At 53.6% G+C, this 23,929-nt stretch overlaps 1 long non-coding RNA gene across 1 annotated transcript; it reads left to right on the top strand.

The window, feature by feature from the left end:
- Positions 1–15,795: 15,795 nt before the first annotated feature.
- LOC134474340 (uncharacterized) lies at positions 15,796–23,921 on the top strand. Its single transcript, XR_010045124.1, has 3 exons — positions 15,796–15,894; positions 16,015–16,221; positions 20,177–23,921. It is a non-coding gene; the product is annotated as an uncharacterized LOC134474340 (long non-coding RNA).
- Positions 23,922–23,929: the final 8 nt, after the last annotated feature.

Raw genomic sequence — 23,929 nt, 5'->3', positions numbered from 1 at the left:
ACCAGCGACTCTCTGAGACTTTGGAAACCAGTGATCCAGGCCAGTGGTGGTCACTCAGTGCAGGCCAGCTAAGCTCAGCTCATCTCACTGGACTGCAAATGCATCCATCCTGCTGCTCGGATTCCTCTGTGTGTCTGTCATTCACGAACTCACTTCAGATCTTTTGCATCTCTTTGCTCTCTGACCCATGTTGTAGCTTGGCATAACTGACAGCATCAGCAACAAGCCCAGAATTTCATTTTACTAGTGCCCTGAATTTGACCCAAGAAAATGGAAGGTGACTCAGAATACAAGTCCCATCGGAAATCTAGAATGAGCTGTGGTACCTACAGATTGACAAAAACATGGAAACCTTCTCACCCAAAGAAGCAGGATTCAGGTGTGGGTCAACTGAAAATGACTGAAAGATTCGAGCCAAATTGTTTGGAACAGTATCAGGATGTCTTTTGGGATTCTCTCCTTCAGAGACTCTGTCACTTTCCAGTTCACTCAGATGCTGCCGCCTGTTCCATGTTTTGGCCACCAGAGGGCAAAGCTTGCGAACCCAGCCACAGTGGAAGATTCTTAAGTCCAGAGACAGACATAGAAGCAGAGAAAGACATCACAGATACTGCACGCGACACATTCTTTTGGAATGGACCTGTCCCGTGTTGGAGGGGGAAACAGGAGGGAGGACGGCACCTCATTTGGGAGCGTTAGGCTTAGGCTTAGGCTCAGTGTCAGGGTTTTAGGCAGTGGAAGCTAAGGAAGGTGCTCTGACACTGGCTTTCCTGAGGACTGGCATCTTTCTGGGGTTGCCTGTGGCCTTGCATCTGAGGCCAGTGTTTCTTCCCCATCTCTGTTTTCATCCATAAGAGACTGGAGGTTGTCAGAGAACTTGGACCCTGGCGGTACCTCTGGGATAATGTACCTGTCCTCTTTAGCAACAGGGGCGCTGTCTCATTTGGGCAGAAGAGGAGGATGTGCATGTCCACTCTAGCCACCAGATGGCGCTGTCTCATCTGAGGAGAGCGTGGCAGGCAGGGAAGCTGATGACACAGTGATGGGGGCTATTTCTCTCTCTCTCTCTTTTGCAGATGACCACCTGGGCTGGCTGTTGGTGTAGACCATGAGCATCTATAGGCTCAGATCCCAGAGCATATACTTTGTGCAGGGAAGGTTTCCCACGTGGCACTGCGGCTTAGGTCGGAGACTGGAGGCCACTGGGTTCCATACCAATCTCTGATGGCTGCTGCTGGACACCAGTACCCTCTGAGGTGGTGCCAGGACCCTCGGATGGCTATAGATATGTATCCTGCCCGTTTCTACTGTGCACGTGTGTGTGAGTGTGTGGGGGATGCCTTGCCCCAGCAGGGCCCTCCTACATGTTCGGGCCAAGGGGTCAGGAGATTCGTAAGGAAGGCTATGACCAAGGAAGGAGGCCATCGGGGAGCACCAGGGGGCACCCGCACAGCTGACACACAAATGGACGTGAGGGTCACATGGACTGGTTCACCTGTCTGTGGCAAGTGAAGACAGAAGAACTGTACCGACACACAGATGGGCACATTTTCCTGGGGCCCATGTCTTCGAGGAACCTGCAGCCTTGTCACCCTCTGTCTATCTGTCTGATCAGAAGGGAGTTACCTTGTTACCTGCCACCAAAGGTGCCATAGCAAGCGGTGGCTGTGTCTGATGACAGACAGGAGAGAGGTGGTGCCACGTGTTGTTGGCTGTCTCTGTCTTTGGGCTGCATGTAGGGGAACTCAGGGTTGTGTGTGTATAGGGCTGGGTCAGCATCCAGTGTGTGCCAGGACTGGCCTGGGTCCTTCTGAGAGCAGGCACAGCCCCTGGAATGAATTCCTGCTGTTGGTCTTGCCTGCCTCCATGGGGCCTCCAATGTTGGGGTCTTTTCCCCCTACCCTTACCTTCATCCTGGGCTCTGCATAGATCCTTCAGGCTCATACGATGGTCTGCATCATGCCCACTAGCTACCCTCCAGGGCTAACAATGAAAGGTTGTTGGGGTCACAGAGCAGCCTGATATTGGCTCCTCCTCTGAGGTTGAGGAAAGAGCAGTGCCAGTACCCTCTAAAGGGACTGAATCTCTCTGTAGAGCACAGCCTAGTGTGACCCATATAGTTCCACCCTCCAACTGGGAGGGGGACTGAAGACCTCTAGTTCTGATGAGCCCACCCATCACTGATGAATGTCAGATTCTAATTAAGTCACTTCCAGCAGGACTTCTAGAGCCAGGAGGTGGTTGTTGAGGATTTGGGGAGCAGTGTATTAAGTTGCGGGAGTGGCCCTGGGGGGGTTCATGTTAGGTCTACCAGAGGGGTGAGGGTTAGAGATCTGCTGGGATTAGGGAGCCAGTGGCTTAGAGAAGCCCCTATTCACATGAACCCCCACCTCCTACTCCATCCCCCACCCACCACAAAGGAATGCCAGTTTAGAGGCTGGATTAGAATCAACCCCACCCTAGAGGAAGTTGCTGTGTTGTACCAAAAAGCAACTTGACAGTCTAGTTGAATTGTTCCCCATGGAAAAATTTATTGCATTTCTCTTTTCCTAACGTAGCATCCTGAAACATGGAGAAATCACTGGCTCACCTTAAAAGTCCCATCAGAGCAGCAAAAGGAGCCAGCCAGCAGGGTGAACCACGCCCCTTCCCCAGGCCTGCCTCACACAGGAGACAAAAATCAGCCCTCTTACTTCACCAAAGGAGGCGGGAGGAGAAAGGTGTCTGTCTGTCTGTCTGATGCTGAGTGAAAATCCATGTCAACCTCTAGCTGAATGTCATTTCCAGTGGGATACCTGTCTGCCTGTTTGGTTTGGTGGTTCTCAGATCCAGAGATCCGTGAAAAAACACAGAAAGAGTGTTCAGGCTTGGCTCCCTGGCTCCCAGCCTCCTGCGCTCACACTGGGCACTGATGAGTGCAGGTTCACAACACAAACATGCTCCCCCCGCATCCACCCACACCCCAACTCTAACAACCCACACAGATGTCCTGATCATCACCTATAAAACTGGCATATGAAGCTCAGCTCGGCTCAGCACTGCACTGCTCTGCTTCACTTGGCTCTGCTCAGCTGGGCTCCATAAACCCCACATGTGTCTGTCTATCCATTTGCCCCCTGATTGGACTGACTCCTAGATCATCATCCATGAACCCACTTGGGACCCGTTTCTCTCTGTTTGCTCTCTCTCTCTCTCTCTCTCTCTCTCTCTCTCTCTATCTCTCTCTCTCTCTCTCTGCTTTTTGTCGTGCAAGGGGCCTTGCTTTTAGCTGTCTCTCAGCTGTCCTTGTGGCCCTATGCCTTTTTTCACTCTCTCCTCCCTGCTTTTTCTCAGACCCTAACACCACACACACCCTTATGCCTTGATCTTCACCCGAGAGCCTAACACTCAGGGCTCAGCTGAGCTCTGCTGATGGATCCCAGATCTACCTACTCCTCTTCCTGCCTGTCTGCTGGGATTCCCACATCTGTCCTACACAAACACCTTTGGATCCTCTCTCCGATCCCTCCCTGTTTTCATCCCCAGTCCTGTCCCTTTTACCACCCATCTGCACACTCTCTGTACCTTTCTCTGAGCCCTTAGACTCTTTCTGCCTCACTCTCTCTGTCTGTCTCTCTGTCTCTGTCACTGTCTCTGTCTCTGTCTGTTTCTCTGTCTTTCTCTGTCTCTGCTTTCCTCTGGCCTTTGCCTAGTTTGGGTTCTCTCTGGTTTTGTTTGCAGGGGGAGGAGCTGCAGTCTTTTTTCACTCTCTCGGGTTTTCTCCCTCCCTGGGCTGCTTTCAGTCTCTCTCTGCTTTCTTACCTTCCCCTGGGCTTTTTGGGGCTGGGTCTCAGTTGTTTGTGCAGCCTCACCCATGTCTCTGTTAACTGGGGCCTTCCCCACTCTTTTACAGACCGTAACATCACACAGACACACACACACACACACACACACACACACACACACACACACACACACATACACACACACACACCTATGCCCTGATCATCAACCATGAGCCTAACACACACAGCAGCTCAGCTCAGCTCAGCTCAGTGGATTCTAATCTAAGCCTCTGCCTGGGTCTTGCTGCTGGGATTGCCCTGTCTGTCTTCAGTCCCTTTGCCTCTTTTGGATCCCTCCCTCCATCCCTCATTCCCCAGTTTATCCCCCCCCCCCTCCTTTCCCATTTACCACTGGCTGGGCTGTCCCCTCTGTGCTATTCTCCGGGGGGCCCTTTAACTCTTTGGACATCTCTGTCTCTGGCTGTTTCTCCATCTCTGTCTCTGTCTCTTTCTTTGCTTTTCTCAGGACCTCTGCTCTTTGAAGTTTTACATTCTTGCCTTTTGGCTCTGGGCTCTGTGCTCTGGTTTCTGTGCTGTGGTCTCTGGGCTCTTGGAGGCTGGGCACAGAGTGGAGGGGACTGAGTGAGTGAGTGGGCTGCCTGGGAGTGGCAGACAGGATGCAGGGAGTGGAGTAGGGTGGCAACAGGGTGTTGGTTCCGGAGGCTTAGCTAGAGGAGTGCTGGATTAGGGCAGGCCAGTGGACCCCAGGCAGCTAGGGTTAGGATGGCCTGGGTTAGAATTAGCGCAGGGTTGCAGTTTAGCCAGCCTCTGGGCTTAACAGGCAGGGATTTAGGGAGGCAATGGGCTGCCACGCCCCAGCAGCCATGCCACACCCCAGGCTGGATTGGATCTGCTGTGGGTTCATGCACCATGAATTCCACAGCCTAGGTGAAATTTTCCAAGTGGGAAAAGTCTGTCTGCTGACTGAACATCGAATTCTCCGAGGCTTTCCTGCTTCCTCTCAGCATCCAAGGCCTCCGAGGTTCTCCTGAGTCCCTGAGTCGCTGGCTCTCTGCCTTCCAAGATTGGGCAGAGTTCAGTCAAGGTTCCCTGCCTGGCTTTAAACCCTGCTTTGTCTGGGATTTCTGGGTTCCCTGAGCTCCCTGGGTGCCCTGCCTCCTCTATCCTCTCTGCCTCTTCTGGCTGCCCTGGCTGGCTTCCCCAGTCTCCCTCCTGGCTTCCCTGACACCCCTTCTTCCCAGGCTCCCTGGGCTCCCTGGCTCCTCCTTGCCTTCCTTCCTGGTCCCTGGGTGCTGCTCTGCCTCCCCAGGCTTCTCCGCCTCCTCTGTCTGCCCTGGATTGCCTCCCTGATGTCCTTGCTTCCCGGGCCCCCTTCCTTCCCTGGCTGCTTGCCTTCCTCTGTGCTCCTGGCCTGGCTGCCAGCCTCCTTGCCTTCACCCAGGGGCATCAGCACAGGCCACCCTCCCTCCTAGTCCTCACTATCCACGTGGCCATCCCATTTTGGTGATTCTCCCATCCAGAGTTCTGTGGAGTACACCCTGCTGATCCCCACACGCTGATGGCTCTCTGCCCTCTCAGCCCTAATCCCTAATCAGCCCCATATCCTTTTCCACTTTTTTAAAATGAAAATCCTGGGGGCTGGGTGTTTAACTCAGCGGCATAAACACCTGCCTTACAAGCAGGGGGTCCTGAATTCGATCCCCGGTACAGATAAAAATGAAAAAGACCAAGAAAAAAAAATGAAATGAAAACCCTGCCTCTGAAATCCTGAGTCCACCCCATAATGCCATCCTCCTCCTCAGCCAATGAGCGAGCCAGGAAGTGAGTGAAGGGAAAGGGGACTTCCGGGACACCAGGGTGGTGCCACAGGAGGAGATGAAAGGATTAGGGGCCAGGTTGATGGGATCTGCAGCCAGCATGGAGGGATTAGCTGGGCTGCACGGGCGTGGCCAGATCTTGGGCTCCTGGGCTCCAGGGTTTCCCATGCATTCTCCCTGACTGACCTCAAGCCTTAACAAGCTCAGGCACCAGACACCATGCAGCAGGAGTTAACCAGCCCACACAGCCAGACCTCTGGCTGGCCCTCCAGAACTCCCCTTCCCTGCTTTCTCTCTCCATTCCCCTCCAGGTTCCCAGGACCCCTCTTGCTGGCCCAGCTCCTGGCTCCCAGCTCTCCCAGGAGCTCTGCCTGCTTGCCTGGCTACCTGCCTGACTTCAGGGACCCCATGACAATGCGGACCAAGAAGAGATGGGGACAACAGCCATCTGCCATGCATCGAGTGAGGTGAGGGTCACTGGACTGAGCCGCCCGCCTGCCCCCCGTGGAGGGGTGTATAGTGGTGCGGTGGAGTTCTGGGCCTCTCCCCTGCCCTCCCCAGCTCAGCCTTCACTGGCTCCATGTTTTCCTCCAGGTTCCTGGGACTTGGCACTCCCAGCTCCTGGATCCTGGCTCACCATGCATTTCCTCCCTCCTGCCAGCCTGCCTGCCCTCCAGGACCCCGTGATGATGCGGGCCACGATGAGTTGAGGCGGACAACAGCTGTCCACCAGACAGCCAGCAAGGTGAGGGTCCTTGTGCCTGGGGGCCCCCATGATGTTTTGTGGTGTGTGGTGCTGGGGTCACTTACTGGGCCACCCGCTGGCCCACCCTTTGCTCAACCCTTGCTCATTGCCTTCCTCCAGGTTCCTGGAACCCAGCTCTCTGGGCTCAGGGCTCTGGCCCCCCCAGCTGCAGCCTCCCAGCTCCAAGCTGCCGGCTCTGCTGGAAGCTCCTACCTGCCTGCCTGCCTGACTGCCTGCTGGCCTTCCTGCCTTCCAGGACCCCACGACGATGAGCAAGAGGAGATGAGGGGGACCACAGCCATCCAGCACACACCACAGCACAGCCAGGTGAGGGTTCTTGAGCAGCCTCCCCCACCCCCCCCACCCCCGTGCATTGTGGAGGGGTCACGTTCTGGGCTGCCCTCTTGCCAGGCTATTGTAGCCTCTGCCACGTAGGCAGGGCCCTTCCTTCCAGCCCTGGGATCCTTCATGCCTCTCCTCTGTGCCTCTTAGGGCCACACACCCACCAGGCTCCAGGGCAGCCATCTGACTTTCACCCATAAAGATGGAAGGAAGGGAAGGAACAAAGAAAGGCTCCCTGCAAACCAAGGGACGAATAAGTGAATGAATGAGTGAATGAACGAATGAAGGAATGTATGAACAGAAGAACCAATAAAGGGAGAATCATCACTGTCTCCATTCATCAGTCCCTCCACCCCGCCCATTTTTGGACCTCTGCCCTCCTCCTTTCTCCCTCACCAGGCTTGCTCTCTCTCTCCCTCTGTCTCTCTCTCTCTCTGTGCTTTCCCCTCCCTCCTCTCTCCTCTCTCCTCACTCTGCCTGCTCTCTGATGTTTTGGGGTTTGTTTGCTTGGACCACGGTGGTGGCTGGCTGCTTCTGCCTTTCCAGCGCTCCACTCCATTTCACCCCCGGCTCTCACCTCCTTTCATTCTTCTCCCTCCTCCTCCTCCTTCTCTCCTCAATACTGATGCTGGAACCACAGATGGACAGAAACTCGGGGCCCCCACCCCAATCCTAGGCACCAAGACCAGGGGAAGGGGTGGAAGGGTGGGGGCATTAGCCTCTTGGGATTGATGGTGAATTAGGGAGAGATGTGTGGAGTGGAGTTTGGGCCCTCGGAACTGAGCCTGGATGAGCCAGAGATGGAAGGAAGGAGCGGTGGGTGCTGCTGGTGGAGGTGGGAGCTGGATGTGACTAAGTCCGGGGTCACTTTTTAATTTGCATGTGAGTTCAAACCTCCCATCCCGTCCCCTCCCATTTCAGCTGGTCTGTCTCCCTGCCTGTTTCCCACATGTGGCAGAGAAAGGGGCTCAGGAGTGGTCTGGGGGCCAGCGCTGATGCATTTAGCCCACAAGGGAGGGAGTGTAGCCAGACAGACAGACAACCTGCACCTGTCTCTGTCTCTATTCAAAAACGGAAGTCAGCCATGAACCTTCTGGGCCTCTGGCTCAGCGGTCCCTGTGCCCACACTTCAAATGGGAGGTCACCAGTTTAATACACTGGAATCCTGCCAGCCACGCCGCCTCAGAAATGCTCGGTGCCATGGCCTTTCGAACCACACTTCCCCCATCATTTATAAAGGATTTATGTTTTTGTGTCTTTTATGTGTTTTATTTTTAATTTTTTTCGCTTCTTGAGCCAGGGTCTCTAGGGATGCAATTTGGCCTGGCCTTGAGCTCCCTTTGGAGCCTAGGCTGGTCTCCAACTCCCAACATGCCCCTTATTTGACCAGAAGCAAGGGAGGAAGGAAGGGAGGAAAGAAGGAAGGAAGAAAGGAAGGAAGGAAGGAAGGAAGGAAGGAAGGAAGGAAGGAAGGAAAGAAGGAAGGAAGGAAGGAAGAAGGAAGGACCACTAAAAGACCATGGTCCATCTGTCCCTCTGTCCCTCCCTCCTTTCATTCCTCTGCTCAGTCCCGGTTGGTTCTGGGGCCAGCCAAGGGTCGTGGGTTTCAGTGTCTGACTCCAACACATGTGGAAGAGGGGGTGTCCTGGTGTGCAGGTGGGAGGTTTCCCAGCTCAGCTAATAAGATATTCCAAAGCCTGTCAATGTAAGCAGCTTGGAATCTGCTGTGTGTGTGTGTCTGTGTGTGTGTGTGTCTGTGTGTGTGTGTGTGTCTGCCTGTCTGTCTGTCTGTCTGTCTTTCTGCCTGTCTACCAGTGATGAACCCAAATGCCATGATTTTGAGTTAGCCATGGGAGGGAGGACAAGCAAGGCGGGGTTAGGGCTAGGGTTCGAGTTAGGGTTTGTGTTACTGTTTGAGAAAAGGGTTAGGGTTAGGATTTCAGGCTTCAGGGTGACCTGTCAGTGCTCCGAGGGAGTAGCTGGGTTCCTGAGACGTCAGATTGGTCGCATTTCACCCCAAAAACACACACACATGCCCGGTTTCCTACACTCAGCTTGAAAACACACACATTCCCCGCTCCTGAACTTCACCCTAATATGCTCACACATGCCAGAATCCCTGGGCTCACCCTCAAAACACACACAAGCCGTCTACCCAAAGCTCATGCTAAATATACACACATGCCCCGTTCCATGGGCTCATTCGGAAAACACAAGCTGGCTCCTTCTCCTACTTCACACTAAAACACACACACAAGCCACGTTTCCCACCCTCACCCTAAAATCATACCAACTCACAGTAACACACACACAATGTCCCACTCACCAGACTCATCCTAATAGATACATACACACGCACAATCCTAGTTCCTCACGCTAACAGACACATGCCACCCCAAATATTGATGTAAGACTCGCTCTCTCTCTCTCTCTCTCTCTCTCGCTCTCTCTCTATCTCTCTCTCTGTCTCTCTTTGTCTCTCTCTCTCTCTCTCTCTCTCTCTCTCTCTCTCTCTCACTTTTGTGACAGGATATCTGTCTGTATTTTGCTGGCGGTTCTGGGTGAAAAACCCTTGTGAAATATGGACGATCCACACTTGGGGAGAAAGGTAGGGCCGAAGTCCCATGAGAAAAGCAGAATGAGCCTTAACCACCCGCAGGAGAGTAAAATCAACTCACTCACTCCACCCAGGAAGCAGAAGACACACAGGTCAGGTGTGTGTCTGTCTGTCTGTCTGTCTGTCTGTCTGTCTGACTGGGTGTCAGACTCTCGCTAAATCCTTTGCAGGAGGACATCTTTCCTTCTGGTGGTTCACTGTTCAAAGTCTTTGTGATATTTTTTGCTGGCTCCAGGCTGACCAGCGACTCTCTGAGACTTTGGAAACCAGTGATCCAGGCCAGTGGTGGTCACTCAGTGCAGGCCAGCTAAGCTCAGCTCATCTCACTGGACTGCAAATGCATCCATCCTGCTGCTCGGATTCCTCTGTGTGTCTGTCATTCACGAACTCACTTCAGATCTTTTGCATCTCTTTGCTCTCTGACCCATGTTGTAGCTTGGCATAACTGACAGCATCAGCAACAAGCCCAGAATTTCATTTTACTAGTGCCCTGAATTTGACCCAAGAAAATGGAAGGTGACTCAGAATACAAGTCCCATCGGAAATCTAGAATGAGCTGTGGTACCTACAGATTGACAAAAACATGGAAACCTTCTCACCCAAAGAAGCAGGATTCAGGTGTGGGTCAACTGAAAATGACTGAAAGATTCGAGCCAAATTGTTTGGAACAGTATCAGGATGTCTTTTGGGATTCTCTCCTTCAGAGACTCTGTCACTTTCCAGTTCACTCAGATGCTGCCGCCTGTTCCATGTTTTGGCCACCAGAGGGCAAAGCTTGCGAACCCAGCCACAGTGGAAGATTCTTAAGTCCAGAGACAGACATAGAAGCAGAGAAAGACATCACAGATACTGCACGCGACACATTCTTTTGGAATGGACCTGTCCCGTGTTGGAGGGGGAAACAGGAGGGAGGACGGCACCTCATTTGGGAGCGTTAGGCTTAGGCTTAGGCTCAGTGTCAGGGTTTTAGGCAGTGGAAGCTAAGGAAGGTGCTCTGACACTGGCTTTCCTGAGGACTGGCATCTTTCTGGGGTTGCCTGTGGCCTTGCATCTGAGGCCAGTGTTTCTTCCCCATCTCTGTTTTCATCCATAAGAGACTGGAGGTTGTCAGAGAACTTGGACCCTGGCGGTACCTCTGGGATAATGTACCTGTCCTCTTTAGCCAACAGGGGCGCTGTCTCATTTGGGCAGAAGAGGAGGATGTGCATGTCCACTCTAGCCACCAGATGGCGCTGTCTCATCTGAGGAGAGCGTGGCAGGCAGGGAAGCTGATGACACAGTGATGGGGGCTATTTCTCTCTCTCTCTCTTTTGCAGATGACCACCTGGGCTGGCTGTTGGTGTAGACCATGAGCATCTATAGGCTCAGATCCCAGAGCATATACTTTGTGCAGGGAAGGTTTCCCACGTGGCACTGCGGCTTAGGTCGGAGACTGGAGGCCACTGGGTTCCATACCAATCTCTGATGGCTGCTGCTGGACACCAGTACCCTCTGAGGTGGTGCCAGGACCCTCGGATGGCTATAGATATGTATCCTGCCCGTTTCTACTGTGCACGTGTGTGTGAGTGTGTGGGGGATGCCTTGCCCCAGCAGGGCCCTCCTACATGTTCGGGCCAAGGGGTCAGGAGATTCATAAGGAAGGCTATGACCAAGGAAGGAGGCCATCGGGGAGCACCAGGGGGCACCCGCACAGCTGACACACAAATGGACGTGAGGGTCACATGGACTGGTTCACCTGTCTGTGGCAAGTGAAGACAGAAGAACTGTACCGACACACAGATGGGCACATTTTCCTGGGGCCCATGTCTTCGAGGAACCTGCAGCCTTGTCACCCTCTGTCTATCTGTCTGATCAGAAGGGAGTTACCTTGTTACCTGCCACCAAGGGTGCCATAGCAAGCGGTGGCTGTGTCTGATGACAGACAGGAGAGAGGTGGTGCCACGTGTTGTTGGCTGTCTCTGTCTTTGAGCTGCATGTAGGGGAACTCAGGGTTGTGTGTGTATAGGGCTGGGTCAGCATCCAGTGTGTGCCAGGACTGGCCTGGGTCCTTCTGAGAGCAGGCACAGCCCCTGGAATGAATTCCTGCTGTTGGTCTTGCCTGCCTCCATGGGGCCTCCAATGTTGGGGTCTTTTCCCCCTACCCTTACCTTCATCCTGGGCTCTGCATAGATCCTTCAGGCTCATACGATGGTCTGCATCATGCCCACTAGCTACCCTCCAGGGCTAACAATGGAAGGTTGTTGGGGTCACAGAGCAGCCTGATATTGGCTCCTCCTCTGAGGTTGAGGAAAGAGCAGTGCCAGTACCCTCTAAAGGGACTGAATCTCTCTGTAGAGCACAGCCTAGTGTGACCCATATAGTTCCACCCTCCAACTGGGAGGGGGACTGAAGACCTCTAGTTCTGATGAGCCCACCCATCACTGATGAATGTCAGATTCTAATTAAGTCACTTCCAGCAGGACTTCTAGAGCCAGGAGGTGGTTGTTGAGGATTTGGGGAGCAGTGTATTAAGTTGCGGGAGTGGCCCTGGGGGGGTTCATGTTAGGTCTACCAGAGGGGTGAGGGTTAGAGATCTGCTGGGATTAGGGAGCCAGTGGCTTAGAGAAGCCCCTATTCACATGAACCCCCACCTCCTACTCCATCCCCCACCCACCACAAAGGAATGCCAGTTTAGATGCTGGATTAGAATCAACCCCACCCTAGAGGAAGTTGCTGTGTTGTACCAAAAAGCAACTTGACAGTCTAGTTGAATTGTTCCCCATGGAAAAATTTATTGCATTTCTCTTTTCCTAACGTAGCATCCTGAAACATGGAGAAATCACTGGCTCACCTTAAAAGTCCCATCAGAGCAGCAAAAGGAGCCAGCCAGCAGGGTGAACCACGCCCCTTCCCCAGGCCTGCCTCACACAGGAGACAAAAATCAGCCCTCTTACTTCACCAAAGGAGGCGGGAGGAGAAAGGTGTCTGTCTGTCTGTCTGATGCTGAGTGAAAATCCATGTCAACCTCTAGCTGAATGTCATTTCCAGTGGGATACCTGTCTGCCTGTTTGGTTTGGTGGTTCTCAGATCCAGAGATCCGTGAAAAAACACAGAAAGAGTGTTCAGGCTTGGCTCCCTGGCTCCCAGCCTCCTGCGCTCACACTGGGCACTGATGAGTGCAGGTTCACAACACAAACATGCTCCCCCCGCATCCACCCACACCCCAACTCTAACAACCCACACAGATGTCCTGATCATCACCTATAAAACTGGCATATGAAGCTCAGCTCGGCTCAGCACTGCACTGCTCTGCTTCACTTGGCTCTGCTCAGCTGGGCTCCATAAACCCCACATGTGTCTGTCTATCCATTTGCCCCCTGATTGGACTGACTCCTAGATCATCATCCATGAACCCACTTGGGACCCGTTTCTCTCTGTTTGCTCTCTCTCTCTCTCTCTCTCTCTCTCTCTCTCTCTCTCTCTCTCTGTCTCTCTCTCTGCTTTTTGTCGTGCAAGGGGCCTTGCTTTTAGCTGTCTCTCAGCTGTCCTTGTGGCCCTATGCCTTTTTTCACTCTCTCCTCCCTGCTTTTTCTCAGACCCTAACACCACACACACCCTTATGCCTTGATCTTCACCCGAGAGCCTAACACTCAGGGCTCAGCTGAGCTCTGCTGATGGATCCCAGATCTACCTACTCCTCTTCCTGCCTGTCTGCTGGGATTCCCACATCTGTCCTACACAAACACCTTTGGATCCTCTCTCCGATCCCTCCCTGTTTTCATCCCCAGTCCTGTCCCTTTTACCACCCATCTGCACACTCTCTGTACCTTTCTCTGAGCCCTTAGACTCTTTCTGCCTCACTCTCTCTGTCTGTCTCTCTGTCTCTGTCACTGTCTCTGTCTCTGTCTGTTTCTCTGTCTTTCTCTGTCTCTGCTTTCCTCTGGCCTTTGCCTAGTTTGGGTTCTCTCTGGTTTTGTTTGCAGGGGGAGGAGCTGCAGTCTTTTTTCACTCTCTCGGGTTTTCTCCCTCCCTGGGCTGCTTTCAGTCTCTCTCTGCTTTCTTACCTTCCCCTGGGCTTTTTGGGGCTGGGTCTCAGTTGTTTGTGCAGCCTCACCCATGTCTCTGTTAACTGGGGCCTTCCCCACTCTTTTACAGACCGTAACATCACACAGACACACACACACACACACACACACACACACACACACACACACACACACATACACACACACACACCTATGCCCTGATCATCAACCATGAGCCTAACACACACAGCAGCTCAGCTCAGCTCAGCTCAGTGGATTCTAATCTAAGCCTCTGCCTGGGTCTTGCTGCTGGGATTGCCCTGTCTGTCTTCAGTCCCTTTGCCTCTTTTGGATCCCTCCCTCCATCCCTCATTCCCCAGTTTATCCCCCCCCCCTCCTTTCCCATTTACCACTGGCTGGGCTGTCCCCTCTGTGCTATTCTCCGGGGGGCCCTTTAACTCTTTGGACATCTCTGTCTCTGGCTGTTTCTCCATCTCTGTCTCTGTCTCTTTCTTTGCTTTTCTCAGGACCTCTGCTCTTTGAAGTTTTACATTCTTGCCTTTTGGCTCTGGGCTCTGTGCTCTGGTTTCTGTGCTGTGGTCTCTGGGCTCTTGGAGGCTGGGCACAGAGTGGAGGGGACTGAGTGAGTGAGTGGGCTGCCTGGGAGTGGCAGACAGGATGCAGGGAGTGGAGTAGGGTGGCAACAGGGTGTTGGTTCCGGAGGCTTAGCTAGAGGAGTGCTGGATTAGGGCAGGCCAGTGGACCCCAGGCAGCTAGGGTTAGGATGGCCTGGGTTAGAATTAGCGCAGGGTTGCAGTTTAGCCAGCCTCTGGGCTTAACAGGCAGGGATTTAGGGAGGCAATGGGCTGCCACGCCCCAGCAGCCATGCCACACCCCAGGCTGGATTGGATCTGCTGTGGGTTCATGCACCATGAATTCCACAGCCTAGGTGAAATTTTCCAAGTGGGAAAAGTCTGTCTGCTGACTGAACATCGAATTCTCCGAGGCTTTCCTGCTTCCTCTCAGCATCCAAGGCCTCCGAGGTTCTCCTGTGTCCCTGAGTCCCTGGCTCTCTGATTTCCAAGATTGGGCAGAGTTCAGTCAAGGTTCCCTGCCTGGCTTTAAACCCTGCTTTGTCTGGGATTTCTGGGTTCCCTGAGCTCCCTGGGTGCCCTGCCTCCTCTATCCTCTCTGCCTCTTCTGGCTGCCCTGGCTGGCTTCCCCAGTCTCCCTCCTGGCTTCCCTGGCACCCCTTCTTCCCAGGCTCCCTGGGCTCCCTGGCTCCTCCTTGCCTTCCTTCCTGGTCCCTGGGTGCTGCTCTGCCTCCCCAGGCTTCTCCGCCTCCTCTGTCTGCCCTGGATTGCCTCCCTGATGTCCTTGCTTCCCGGGCCCCCTTCCTTCCCTGGCTGCTTGCCTTCCTCTGTGCTCCTGGCCTGGCTGCCAGCCTCCTTGCCTTCACCCAGGGGCATCAGCACAGGCCACCCTCCCTCCTAGTCCTCACTGTCCACGTGGCCATCCCATTTTGGTGATTCTCCCATCCAGAGTTCTGTGGAGTACACCCTGCTGATCCCCACACGCTGATGGCTCTCTGCCCTCTCAGCCCTAATCCCTAATCAGCCCCATATTCTTTTCCACTTTTTTAAAATGAAAATCCTGGGGGCTGGGTGTTTAACTCAGCGGCATAAACACCTGCCTTGCAAGCAGGGGGTCCTGAATTCGATCCCCGGTACAGATAAAAATGAAAAAGACCAAGAAAAAAAAATGAAATGAAAACCCTGCCTCTGAAATCCTGAGTCCACCCCATAATGCCATCCTCCTCCTCAGCCAATGAGCGAGCCAGGAAGTGAGTGAAGGGAAAGGGGACTTCCGGGACACCAGGGTGGTGCCACAGGAGGAGATGAAAGGATTAGGGGCCAGGTTGATGGGATCTGCAGCCAGCATGGAGGGATTAGCTGGGCTGCACGGGCGTGGCCAGATCTTGGGCTCCTGGGCTCCAGGGTTTCCCATGCATTCTCCCTGACTGACCTCAAGCCTTAACAAGCTCAGGCACCAGACACCATGCAGCAGGAGTTAACCAGCCCACACAGCCAGACCTCTGGCTGGCCCTCCAGAGCTCCCCTTCCCTGCTTTCTCTCTCCATTCCCCTCCAGGTTCCCAGGACCCCTCTTGCTGGCCCAGCTCCTGGCTCCCAGCTCTCCCAGGAGCTCTGCCTGCTTGCCTGGCTACCTGCCTGACTTCAGGGACCCCATGACAATGCGGACCAAGAAGAGATGGGGACAACAGCCATCTGCCATGCATCGAGTGAGGTGAGGGTCACTGGACTGAGCCGCCCGCCTGCCCCCCGTGGAGGGGTGTATAGTGGTGCGGTGGAGTTCTGGGCCTCTCCCCTGCCCTCCCCAGCTCAGCCTTCACTGGCTCCATGTTTTCCTCCAGGTTCCTGGGACTTGGCACTCCCAGCTCCTGGATCCTGGCTCACCATGCATTTCCTCCCTCCTGCCAGCCTGCCTGCCCTCCAGGACCCCGTGATGATGCGGGCCACGATGAGTTGAGGCGGACAACAGCTGTCCACCAGACAGCCAGCAAGGTGAGGGTCCTTGTGCCTGGGGGCCCCCATGATGTTTTGTGGTGTGTGGTGCTGGGGTCACTTACTGGGCCACCCGCTGGCCCACCCTTTGCTCAACCCTTGCTCATTGCCTTCCTCCAGGTTCCTGGAACCCAGCTCTCTGGGCTCAGGGCTCTGGCCCCCCCAGCTGCAGCCTCCCAGCTCCAAGCTGCCGGCTCTGCTGGAAGCTCCTACCTGCCTGCCTGCCTGACTGCCTGCTGGCCTTCCTGCCTTCCAGGACCCCACGACGATGAGCAAGAGGAGATGAGGGGGACCACAGCCATCCAGCACACACCACAGCACAGCCAGGTGAGGGTTCTTGAGCAGCCTCCCCCACCCCCCCCACCCCCGTGCATTGTGGAGGGGTCACGTTCTGGGCTGCCCTCTTGCCAGGCTATTGTAGCCTCTGCCACGTAGGCAGGGCCCTTCCTTCCAGCCCTGGGATCCTTCATGCCTCTCCTCTGTGCCTCTTAGGGCCACACACCCACCAGGCTCCAGGGCAGCCATCTGACTTTCACCCATAAAGATGGAAGGAAGGGAAGGAACAAAGAAAGGCTCCCTGCAAACCAAGGGACGAATAAGTGAATGAATGAGTGAATGAACGAATGAAGGAATGTATGAACAGAAGAACCAATAAAGGGAGAATCATCACTGTCTCCATTCATCAGTCCCTCCACCCCGCCCATTTTTGGACCTCTGCCCTCCTCCTTTCTCCCTCACCAGGCTTGCTCTCTCTCTCCCTCTGTCTCTCTCTCTCTCTGTGCTTTCCCCTCCCTCCTCTCTCCTCTCTCCTCACTCTGCCTGCTCTCTGATGTTTTGGGGTTTGTTTGCTTGGACCACGGTGGTGGCTGGCTGCTTCTGCCTTTCCAGCGCTCCACTCCATTTCACCCCCGGCTCTCACCTCCTTTCATTCTTCTCCCTCCTCCTCCTCCTTCTCTCCTCAATACTGATGCTGGAACCACAGATGGACAGAAACTCGGGGCCCCCACCCCAATCCTAGGCACCAAGACCAGGGGAAGGGGTGGAAGGGTGGGGGCATTAGCCTCTTGGGATTGATGGTGAATTAGGGAGAGATGTGTGGAGTGGAGTTTGGGCCCTCGGAACTGAGCCTGGATGAGCCAGAGATGGAAGGAAGGAGCGGTGGGTGCTGCTGGTGGAGGTGGGAGCTGGATGTGACTAAGTCCGGGGTCACTTTTTAATTTGCATGTGAGTTCAAACCTCCCATCCCGTCCCCTCCCATTTCAGCTGGTCTGTCTCCCTGCCTGTTTCCCACATGTGGCAGAGAAAGGGGCTCAGGAGTGGTCTGGGGGCCAGCGCTGATGCATTTAGCCCACAAGGGAGGGAGTGTAGCCAGACAGACAGACAACCTGCACCTGTCTCTGTCTCTATTCAAAAACGGAAGTCAGCCATGAACCTTCTGGGCCTCTGGCTCAGCGGTCCCTGTGCCCACACTTCAAATGGGAGGTCACCAGTTTAATACACTGGAATCCTGCCAGCCACGCCGCCTCAGAAATGCTCGGTGCCATGGCCTTTCGAACCACACTTCCCCCATCATTTATAAAGGATTTATGTTTTTGTGTCTTTTATGTGTTTTATTTTTAATTTTTTTCGCTTCTTGAGCCAGGGTCTCTAGGGATGCAATTTGGCCTGGCCTTGAGCTCCCTTTGGAGCCTAGGCTGGTCTCCAACTCCCAACATGCCCCTTATTTGACCAGAAGCAAGGGAGGAAGGAAGGGAGGAAAGAAGGAAGGAAGAAAGGAAGGAAGGAAGGAAGGAAGGAAGGAAGGAAGGAAGGAAGGAAGGAAGGAAGGAAAGAAGGAAGGAAGGAAGGAAGAAGGAAGGACCACTAAAAGACCATGGTCCATCTGTCCCTCTGTCCCTCCCTCCTTTCATTCCTCTGCTCAGTCCCGGTTGGTTCTGGGGCCAGCCAAGGGTCGTGGGTTTCAGTGTCTGACTCCAACACATGTGGAAGAGGGGGTGTCCTGGTGTGCAGGTGGGAGGTTTCCCAGCTCAGCTAATAAGATATTCCAAAGCCTGTCAATGTAAGCAGCTTGGAATCTGCTGTGTGTGTGTGTCTGTGTGTGTGTGTGTCTGTGTGTGTGTGTGTGTCTGCCTGTCTGTCTGTCTGTCTGTCTGTCTGCCTGTCTACCAGTGATGAACCCAAATGCCATGATTTTGAGTTAGCCATGGGAGGGAGGACAAGCAAGGCGGGGTTAGGGCTAGGGTTCGAGTTAGGCTTTGTGTTACTGTTTGAGAAAAGGGTTAGGGTTAGGATTTCAGGCTTCAGGGTGACCTGTCAGTGCTCCGAGGGAGTAGCTGGGTTCCTGAGACGTCAGATTGGTCGCATTTCACCCCAAAAACACACACACATGCCCGGTTTCCTACACTCAGCTTGAAAACACACACATTCCCCGCTCCTGAACTTCACCCTAATATGCTCACACATGCCAGAATCCCTGGGCTCACCCTCAAAACACACACAAGCCGTCTACCCAAAGCTCATGCTAAATATACACACATGCCCCGTTCCATGGGCTCATTCGGAAAACACAAGCTGGCTCCTTCTCCTACTTCACACTAAAACACACACACAAGCCACGTTTCCCACCCTCACCCTAAAATCATACCAACTCACAGTAACACACACACAATGTCCCACTCACCAGACTCATCCTAATAGATACATACACACGCACAATCCTAGTTCCTCACGCTAACAGACACATGCCACCCCAAATATTGATGTAAGACTCGCTCTCTCTCTCTCTCTCTCTCGCTCTCTCTCTATCTCTCTCTCTGTCTCTCTTTGTCTCTCTCTCTCTCTCTCTCTCTCTCTCTCTCTCTCTCTCTCACTTTTGTGACAGGATATCTGTCTGTATTTTGCTGGCGGTTCTGGGTGAAAAACCCTTGTGAAATATGGACGATCCACACTTGGGGAGAAAGGTAGGGCCGAAGTCCCATGAGAAAAGCAGAATGAGCCTTAACCACACGCAGGAGAGTAAAATCAACTCACTCACTCCACCCAGGAAGCAGAAGACACACAGGTCAGGTGTCTGTCTGTCTGTCTGTCTGTCTGTCTGTCTGACTGGGTGTCAGACTCTCGCTAAATCCTTTGCAGGAGGACATCTTTCCTTCTGGTGGTTCACTGTTCAAAGTCTTTGTGATATTTTTTGCTGGCTCCAGGCTGACCAGCGACTCTCTGAGACTTTGGAAACCAGTGATCCAGGCCAGTGGTGGTCACTCAGTGCAGGCCAGCTAAGCTCAGCTCATCTCACTGGACTGCAAATGCATCCATCCTGCTGCTCGGATTCCTCTGTGTGTCTGTCATTCACGAACTCACTTCAGATCTTTTGCATCTCTTTGCTCTCTGACCCATGTTGTAGCTTGGCATAACTGACAGCATCAGCAACAAGCCCAGAATTTCATTTTACTAGTGCCCTGAATTTGACCCAAGAAAATGGAAAAGGTGACTCAGAATACAAAGTCCCATCGGAAATCTAGAATGAGCTGTGGTACCTACAGATTGACAAAAACATGGAAACCTTCTCACCCAAAGAAGCAGGATTCAGGTGTGGGTCAACTGAAAATGACTGAAAGATTCGAGCCAAATTGTTTGGAACAGTATCAGGATGTCTTTTGGGATTCTCTCCTTCAGAGACTCTGTCACTTTCCAGTTCACTCAGATGCTGCCGCCTGTTCCATGTTTTGGCCACCAGAGGGCAAAGCTTGCGAACCCAGCCACAGTGGAAGATTCTTAAGTCCAGAGACAGACATAGAAGCAGAGAAAGACATCACAGATACTGCACGCGACACATTCTTTTGGAATGGACCTGTCCCGTGTTGGAGGGGGAAACAGGAGGGAGGACGGCACCTCATTTGGGAGCGTTAGGCTTAGGCTTAGGCTCAGTGTCAGGGTTTTAGGCAGTGGAAGCTAAGGAAGGTGCTCTGACACTGGCTTTCCTGAGGACTGGCATCTTTCTGGGGTTGCCTGTGGCCTTGCATCTGAGGCCAGTGTTTCTTCCCCATCTCTGTTTTCATCCATAAGAGACTGGAGGTTGTCAGAGAACTTGGACCCTGGCGGTACCTCTGGGATAATGTACCTGTCCTCTTTAGCACAGGGGCGCTGTCTCATTTGGGCAGAAGAGGAGGATGTGCATGTCCACTCTAGCCACCAGATGGCGCTGTCTCATCTGAGGAGAGCGTGGCAGGCAGGGAAGCTGATGACACAGTGATGGGGGCTATTTCTCTCTCTCTCTCTTTTGCAGATGACCACCTGGGCTGGCTGTTGGTGTAGACCATGAGCATCTATAGGCTCAGATCCCAGAGCATATACTTTGTGCAGGGAAGGTTTCCCACGTGGCACTGCGGCTTAGGTCGGAGACTGGAGGCCACTGGGTTCCATACCAATCTCTGATGGCTGCTGCTGGACACCAGTACCCTCTGAGGTGGTGCCAGGACCCTCGGATGGCTATAGATATGTATCCTGCCCGTTTCTACTGTGCACGTGTGTGTGAGTGTGTGGGGGATGCCTTGCCCCAGCAGGGCCCTCCTACATGTTCGGGCCAAGGGGTCAGGAGATTCGTAAGGAAGGCTATGACCAAGGAAGGAGGCCATCGGGGAGCACCAGGGGGCACCCGCACAGCTGACACACAAATGGACGTGAGGGTCACATGGACTGGTTCACCTGTCTGTGGCAAGTGAAGACAGAAGAACTGTACCGACACACAGATGGGCACATTTTCCTGGGGCCCATGTCTTCGAGGAACCTGCAGCCTTGTCACCCTCTGTCTATCTGTCTGATCAGAAGGGAGTTACCTTGTTACCTGCCACCAAGGGTGCCATAGCAAGCGGTGGCTGTGTCTGATGACAGACAGGAGAGAGGTGGTGCCACGTGTTGTTGGCTGTCTCTGTCTTTGGGCTGCATGTAGGGGAACTCAGGGTTGTGTGTGTATAGGGCTGGGTCAGCATCCAGTGTGTGCCAGGACTGGCCTGGGTCCTTCTGAGAGCAGGCACAGCCCCTGGAATGAATTCCTGCTGTTGGTCTTGCCTGCCTCCATGGGGCCTCCAATGTTGGGGTCTTTTCCCCCTACCCTTACCTTCATCCTGGGCTCTGCATAGATCCTTCAGGCTCATACGATGGTCTGCATCATGCCCACTAGCTACCCTCCAGGGCTAACAATGGAAGGTTGTTGGGGTCACAGAGCAGCCTGATATTGGCTCCTCCTCTGAGGTTGAGGAAAGAGCAGTGCCAGTACCCTCTAAAGGGACTGAATCTCTCTGTAGAGCACAGCCTAGTGTGACCCATATAGTTCCACCCTCCAACTGGGAGGGGGACTGAAGACCTCTAGTTCTGATGAGCCCACCCATCACTGATGAATGTCAGATTCTAATTAAGTCACTTCCAGCAGGACTTCTAGAGCCAGGAGGTGGTTGTTGAGGATTTGGGGAGCAGTGTATTAAGTTGCGGGAGTGGCCCTGGGGGGGTTCATGTTAGGTCTACCAGAGGGGTGAGGGTTAGAGATCTGCTGGGATTAGGGAGCCAGTGGCTTAGAGAAGCCCCTATTCACATGAACCCCCACCTCCTACTCCATCCCCCACCCACCACAAAGGAATGCCAGTTTAGATGCTGGATTAGAATCAACCCCACCCTAGAGGAAGTTGCTGTGTTGTACCAAAAAGCAACTTGACAGTCTAGTTGAATTGTTCCCCATGGAAAAATTTATTGCATTTCTCTTTTCCTAACGTAGCATCCTGAAACATGGAGAAATCACTGGCTCACCTTAAAAGTCCCATCAGAGCAGCAAAAGGAGCCAGCCAGCAGGGTGAACCACGCCCCTTCCCCAGGCCTGCCTCACACAGGAGACAAAAATCAGCCCTCTTACTTCACCAAAGGAGGCGGGAGGAGAAAGGTGTCTGTCTGTCTGTCTGATGCTGAGTGAAAATCCATGTCAACCTCTAGCTGAATGTCATTTCCAGTGGGATACCTGTCTGCCTGTTTGGTTTGGTGGTTCTCAGATCCAGAGATCCGTGAAAAAACACAGAAAGAGTGTTCAGGCTTGGCTCCCTGGCTCCCAGCCTCCTGCGCTCACACTGGGCACTGATGAGTGCAGGTTCACAACACAAACATGCTCCCCCCGCATCCACCCACACCCCAACTCTAACAACCCACACAGATGTCCTGATCATCACCTATAAAACTGGCATATGAAGCTCAGCTCGGCTCAGCACTGCACTGCTCTGCTTCACTTGGCTCTGCTCAGCTGGGCTCCATAAACCCCACATGTGTCTGTCTATCCATTTGCCCCCTGATTGGACTGACTCCTAGATCATCATCCATGAACCCACTTGGGACCCGTTTCTCTCTGTTTGCTCTCTCTCTCTCTCTCTCTCTCTCTCTCTCTCTCTCTCTCTCTCTCTCTCTCTCTGCTTTTTGTCGTGCAAGGGGCCTTGCTTTTAGCTGTCTCTCAGCTGTCCTTGTGGCCCTATGCCTTTTTTCACTCTCTCCTCCCTGCTTTTTCTCAGACCCTAACACCACACACACCCTTATGCCTTGATCTTCACCCGAGAGCCTAACACTCAGGGCTCAGCTGAGCTCTGCTGATGGATCCCAGATCTACCTACTCCTCTTCCTGCCTGTCTGCTGGGATTCCCACATCTGTCCTACACAAACACCTTTGGATCCTCTCTCCGATCCCTCCCTGTTTTCATCCCCAGTCCTGTCCCTTTTACCACCCATCTGCACACTCTCTGTACCTTTCTCTGAGCCCTTAGACTCTTTCTGCCTCACTCTCTCTGTCTGTCTCTCTGTCTCTGTCACTGTCTCTGTCTCTGTCTGTTTCTCTGTCTTTCTCTGTCTCTGCTTTCCTCTGGCCTTTGCCTAGTTTGGGTTCTCTCTGGTTTTGTTTGCAGGGGGAGGAGCTGCAGTCTTTTTTCACTCTCTCGGGTTTTCTCCCTCCCTGGGCTGCTTTCAGTCTCTCTCTGCTTTCTTACCTTCCCCTGGGCTTTTTGGGGCTGGGTCTCAGTTGTTTGTGCAGCCTCACCCATGTCTCTGTTAACTGGGGCCTTCCCCACTCTTTTACAGACCGTAACATCACACAGACACACACACACACACACACACACACACACACACACACACACACACACACACATACACACACACACACCTATGCCCTGATCATCAACCATGAGCCTAACACACACAGCAGCTCAGCTCAGCTCAGCTCAGTGGATTCTAATCTAAGCCTCTGCCTGGGTCTTGCTGCTGGGATTGCCCTGTCTGTCTTCAGTCCCTTTGCCTCTTTTGGATCCCTCCCTCCATCCCTCATTCCCCAGTTTATCCCCCCCCCCTCCTTTCCCATTTACCACTGGCTGGGCTGTCCCCTCTGTGCTATTCTCCGGGGGGCCCTTTAACTCTTTGGACATCTCTGTCTCTGGCTGTTTCTCCATCTCTGTCTCTGTCTCTTTCTTTGCTTTTCTCAGGACCTCTGCTCTTTGAAGTTTTACATTCTTGCCTTTTGGCTCTGGGCTCTGTGCTCTGGTTTCTGTGCTGTGGTCTCTGGGCTCTTGGAGGCTGGGCACAGAGTGGAGGGGACTGAGTGAGTGAGTGGGCTGCCTGGGAGTGGCAGACAGGATGCAGGGAGTGGAGTAGGGTGGCAACAGGGTGTTGGTTCCGGAGGCTTAGCTAGAGGAGTGCTGGATTAGGGCAGGCCAGTGGACCCCAGGCAGCTAGGGTTAGGATGGCCTGGGTTAGAATTAGCGCAGGGTTGCAGTTTAGCCAGCCTCTGGGCTTAACAGGCAGGGATTTAGGGAGGCAATGGGCTGCCACGCCCCAGCAGCCATGCCACACCCCAGGCTGGATTGGATCTGCTGTGGGTTCATGCACCATGAATTCCACAGCCTAGGTGAAATTTTCCAAGTGGGAAAAGTCTGTCTGCTGACTGAACATCGAATTCTCCGAGGCTTTCCTGCTTCCTCTCAGCATCCAAGGCCTCCGAGGTTCTCCTGTGTCCCTGAGT

Source organism: Cavia porcellus, unplaced genomic scaffold (genome assembly GCF_034190915.1).
Source record: "Cavia porcellus strain 051 isolate PalLab524CR breed Dunkin Hartley unplaced genomic scaffold, mCavPor4.1 scaffold_32, whole genome shotgun sequence".
Classification (NCBI taxonomy): domain Eukaryota; kingdom Metazoa; phylum Chordata; class Mammalia; order Rodentia; family Caviidae; genus Cavia; species Cavia porcellus.
Note: the sequence above shows the minus strand (reverse complement) of the source record. Positions and strands in the feature narration are given on the sequence as shown.